Genomic DNA, 6,123 nt, shown 5'->3' on the forward strand with positions numbered 1-6,123 from the left:
GAACGAGGCTAATCAGGGTATTATTGAATTTTAAATAAAATCACCCACAATTTAACTAACTACTATCACATACCTTTCATAAAGCAGCTTTTAATTATAACGTATTTATAAATTTCGATAGAAACAAAGCATTGATATGATATCATCAAGTGTAGTTTTGCCAGCAGCTTTTAAACTCAGCCGTTATTTCAGGTTGACCTCCACTGGCTCAGCGGCAAGGCTGAAGGTTTATAACACTAAAAATGGGCTTTCGATACCCACGACAGATACAGCATAGAGAGCCCGTTGTGCTTAAAAAACAATAACAAGTACACAAAATTCGTTATTTACGGAGTCTTATAAGCACTAATATGCTATTATCACTCTGTATGTTACCAAAAGCCATTAGTTAGCTGCTTAGATAAGTCGACATCCCCGTTAAAGTTTAACTCTTGTCAGCTTGATCTTCTCACTCCTGTAGACTTTGTACTCTTTCTACAGTTCCATGATGACAGCTATGGAAGAACTCAAACGTGTGAACGCTGATTCTGCAAGGCCGAGTCTGGGCTGCATAATGTCGATCGACAGTTGGAAAGAACGTTCAAAATGCATAAAATAATTTGTTTAAGACGGGCCCCTATATATATAGATATTTATCATGTGTGGTAATCTGTCATTAAAAAAGGTGCACTCACATGAACATCAAACGTGTTATATTATTATATTTAAGTGGTTGCACTGAAATATTAGTACCATTGCTCTTTATTGTGCAATACGTTGCCATTACTGTTAATGACTGCTGTAATGATAACTATTAGTATGTCTGTCGTATCACAGCCGGCCTGAAGAGACCTGGTATTGGACGAAAGGCCTCTTCGGCATTGGATACAACAGATATGGTGTACCTTTTAATTGTTGTCATACCAGTAACAAAGCACTGCCACCACAGTAGATCTATATATTAGTAGTATCACGTCTCACCTTCTGGGAGTGCTGAGATTTATTCGTAAGCCACGCTGTCCATTGTTTTTAATGTTATTAATTGTGTTGTATGTCTTCTTTATGTTTTCCTACATTCTGAGCCAGCAAGACAACTATATTGTAGTTACTGCAAAACTTAAAAAATATTAAGTACCACCATGTAAAATTATGATACAGGTTATTATTATTGAAAGTTGTCTATGTATTGTAATTTAGCCTTATATTAATAACTATATTGTCTCCTACTAATAGTTATGCCCCCTCCCTCCAATGAAGACGCTAAGAACCTCTGGCGGGCACAGCACAAATAGTCCATGGTGTAGCTTTGTGCTTAAAACAAACAACTTACTACTAATTGTTGATATTAGAAGTTAAAAGTGTTAACGCCATCGGCTTATGTTAAATTGGATATTTTTTATTATTGCTAAAAGTTTGTTACACATTTTTCTCTGATGTTACATCAGCAACGTATCAGACCATTGCTACTATCATCAGTTGATTTAAAAGTGGAAATGTGTATTTTTCGAAGCTTAGATATGTTTCCTACGAAAGTTCTTGTAAGGCTTAACGAAAGTTCTTGTAAGGCTTAATGATTCCAGCTTATAAAAATCATTTACAGCCTAACACGCTACAGTGGGGGGAATCTATTTGTCACAACAGAAAATATAAAATATTTTCCAGTCAGTTATATTTTCGTGGTATGAAATATTCATTTTTAAATTAATTTTTAACCTTTTTTTAACCATTTCATTTGTTATTCAATGCTCGCAAATAGTTAGAGCAGTTAATACATGTGTATGTTTCAATCTAAGGAAACTAAAAAAAAACTGGATTTTTCTATCTCATTGGCAACTTATGCGCACGTGGGTTAAAAGGTCACATCAGACACCTCAATTTTTTTAACTTTTAGCCGTCCGGAATTTTGATAAACTGATCCGAATGAAGGCAACCACCTAGCAGCACCCGCCACCAGAAGAACTGTGTCTCGTTCTTTGAACTGAATAATGGAATTGACTGCCACCATTATAGTCGACAGGGCTACGACTGAAAGTGCGAATCGACGTCATCTCTTCAACCATGGACTATTTGATATGCAACCCTACACGCTAACCACTTGGCAACGCTCAACCTGCTTGGGATAATGTTTGTATTTCAAAACAACCATGCTTCCTTGTGTAGGGAATACTGTTTCATGATTTTGATGTCTCTGGTGTTTTGACAAGTCCTTTATGTGTTGACATTTAAGTCCAAACCTTAAAAGGTAATTCTGTATTTAAGATAATTCAATGCCAGTACATCCAGTGAGAATGAGAATACACATACAAAAGATTAAAATAAATGATGTAAATAAATAAGCAAACAGAGGGCAAGGATGACGAATTAACATAAAGCGAATTCCCAGTTAAGATTGCAATAGAAGTGTTTCCCAAAAGCTGCTGCCCGCCATGACCAGGTGGTTAGGGTGCTCGACTCGCAAGCTGAGGGTCGCGGATTCGAATCCCCGTCCCACCAGACATGCTCGCTCTTTCAGCCGTGGGGGAGTTATAATGTGACGGTCAATCCCACTATTCGTTGGTAAAAGAGTAGCCCAAGAGTTGGCGGTGGGTGGTGATGACTAGCTGCCTTCCCTCTAGTCTTACACTGCTAAATTAGGGACGGCTAGAGCAGAAATTCAAAAACAAAATTCAAAACTCTTTCGTTCTGAGACCGAAACATTAAACTACCATATACATAAGAGAATCTATATAATTTTTCTATGTCATTAGTCAATTAGAAAAAATCACACTAATAACAGATTTGGTATGCTAAAAATACTAGTTGTATGAAAGTTAAAATTAAAAAACAGCGAACACAAGCTTTCAGAAACATGACATTTGAATAATAATAAAAAAAATGTGCACAGTTATTCTAAACGAAGTGTTCCGAAATTAAGAGATTTTTATATGTAACATCAATTATAATTAATTGCTGGATTTATTGAAACTTTTAAATAGAGTTTGTTAATTCTAAATCAATATTAAAAAATCGGTACTTTGCAATAGTTTCAATAACGTAAAAGTTGATAGAAAACAAACAAACACAAAAAGGGTAAGGTTTGTTTCAATGAACATTTGTCCTATAATTACGTACGCAACACTTACTGAACTAAACTGTATTTTACAAATTGAAATCCTTGTATTATTTAATAAATCATAATTTGGTATTTTACTCGATATTTAGTTAACATGATCTAAAGTCTTTACTATTGATGCAATCAACTAGTTTTCTTTCTGCTGGTTTAGTTAACATGATCTAGAGTATTGACTATTGATGCAATCAACTAGTTTTCTTTCTGCTGGTTTAGTTAACATGATCTAGAGTCTTTACTATTGATGCAATCAACTAGTTTTCTTTCTGCTGGTTTAGTTAACATGATCTAAAGTCTTTACTATTGATGCAATCAACTAGTTTTCTTTCTGCTGGTTTAGTTAACATGATCTAGAGTCTTTACTATTGATGCAATCAACTAGTTTTCTTTCTGCTGGTTTAGTATCCACTTGAATTTTTTTGTTGTTTTGAATTTCGTGAAAGTTACTCCAAAACCTTTTGCGTCAGCTGTTCCTAACTTTGAAGTTATGAACTGAATGCACAACACTATCCACCGCCAACTCTTTACAAACGAATGGTGAGATTGACTGTCACATTATAATGGCCTCAAGTCTGAAAGAGCGAGAACTTTCAGGTGCCCTAACCACCAGGCCATGCTAGACCAGAATATACAGAATTTAGAAGCTGTGTGGATCGTATTAATCGCGCGACGTTGTGTTGATAGCTTTCTCTTTATTTTCAAACTTCCCACCATTTCTTCCATAATCCTGAGCTCAACCTCTCAGAATCTATGAGAAATATTTCAATAGAGAGGCATTGTTTCAACTTACTCTATCCTTCCTTGTTATTCTCTACTTCAAACTTCATATTATATAACTGTTGTAACTTGTTATTTTCTTTCGTCAGTTCTCTACAATTTGGTTGCGTTATTATTGAAATTAGATATGCTCTGATTTAATAAATCTTAGAAAAAGCTTCTAGAAAAGCCATTCTTCAAAACCTAAAGCTATGTAAATGATATGAATAATCACTTTAAACGTGTTAAACGATGTATGAAACTTAGCAAAATATTTTGATTGTAGCTACGAAAATGTTCACGTATGCAGTTAACCCTAAATTTGTTTATTGTACGATAATTAATTTGCAAACAATATTTTCCTGGAAAAGGGTTTGTGGTGTAGCAACTTTCACAAATAGTTTCATAAGTAATTTTATGCTTAGTATGTGCTTTTTTTTTGTTTTAAAAAGTGCACACTCATTGCATTTAATGTGGCATACAGTTTTATCATGCTGAGATTTCGAATGTAGACTAGTAGTTGTGAAAGCCACGTGCGTGTAAAAACCCACTGATCTCTATACTGAAGTGGATTGAGCGTTGACCTTTTCAGATCTAATCAACCGGAAGTTATAAAATGTCCATCTTGCTGGTCCCTTGTCATACTTTCAGTTGCTAAGACGTGGTTTAGACTTCTTAATTTGTAGCCTGTATCTATGTAGAAATAAAAAAAAAAGACAGTATATGTTTTCATAGAATTGTCACAATAGACCAAGAGCTGGTCTGTATCGTTTTACGCCCTCCTACCTAGGGGTTCAATGGTAAGTCTGAAGACTTATAACGCTAAAAATCGGTTTTTGATAGCAGTGTTAGGCACAGCACAAATAGCCCATTATATAGCTTTATGCTTAACTACAAACAAAGAAATAAAGTGTCATTTCACTGGTAAGTTCACGTTCGATTCCCCCACCCCCACCCCGGTAAATAAATTAGTAGGAATTGATTTGCCACTTCCAACATGATTACATGTAGTGACGTAAGACCTAACTGCAATAACAGTACTTGACTGAGGCGACCTCTGACTTGGTGGGCAGATCACAGATAGCCATTGTGTAGCTTTGTGCATAATTAAAACCAAACAAACAAACAAAACATTTTTAAGTTCGGAGTTTTTATTATTTTTACTTTTATTATAATATGGTAGTTGTCAAATCCATCGATTTCAGCATTTTCAAATTTCATACAGCTTTCTATGGAGACAACCAGCATGTTGAAAATAAATGGATTCTAAACATTCGGAGAGCCAAGTGGTTTCCAACAAGTCTCCAGGTTGTGCTTCGAACATTTTGAAGAAAAATGTTTTGATAAAACAAGTCAAAATGTTCGCCTGAGAAATAATGCATTGTCCACCTTATTTTCATTTCCTGAGAACCTACAAAAATTATTGATTTACGAATACGCTGTTCTAACTATTCAAATATTTCTTTAGACTATTGAAAATTGGGTTGTCTATTCTGAGAAACTTTCTGTTGATGTTCAGCTGTCTAGTAATGTTTGAATTCTTTACTTCGTAAAGTGTTTTTAATTGTTGAAGTCTTTTGCAAGACAAAGTTTGTTGCAACAAAACTAAATAAGTAAGTAAAATAAACATCTTACACATACGCCTATAGTACTGTCAAGAAACTAATCAACCGAAAATGGTTAGTATATTTGAAATTAAATACCCATGGTAACTATTTCTGTATATGATTAAGAACATAACGTCTCCATGAAGTCAATGAGAATATTTTTTAAATTTATTAAGCAATTATGATACCACTACTATTTTTTAGAAGATTCGTTTCTATATGTAAGTTAAAACAATGGTATATAGCGTTTCTGTAGAAGTCAGTAGCTAATAATAATAACTACAATAGACAAGCATTAAATCAGGTTATTCGTGTAATGAAGTACTTACTAGACATAAAAGGCTTTAGTAAATTATTGATTCAATTATATGCTATAATTTATTTGCGGTTTGCCCAAAAGTGGAGATCAGTACGAAAGTACGTCAGTTCAAGCACACCTGGCAATGTTACTCCAGATCTAGTCACCTCAAATACAACATTTGTACGAATCATGTACTTTTAGATCATATCTACCATGTGAGAGATAACGAATCATGTACTTTTAGATCATATCTTCCATGTGAGAGATAACGAATCATGTACTTTTAGATCATATCTTCCATGTGAGAGATAACGAATCATATACTTTTAGATCATATCTTCCATGTGAGAGATAACGAATCATGTACTTTT

Source organism: Limulus polyphemus, unplaced genomic scaffold (assembly GCF_000517525.1).
Source record: "Limulus polyphemus unplaced genomic scaffold, Limulus_polyphemus-2.1.2 Scaffold449, whole genome shotgun sequence".
Lineage (NCBI taxonomy): Eukaryota > Metazoa > Arthropoda > Merostomata > Xiphosura > Limulidae > Limulus > Limulus polyphemus.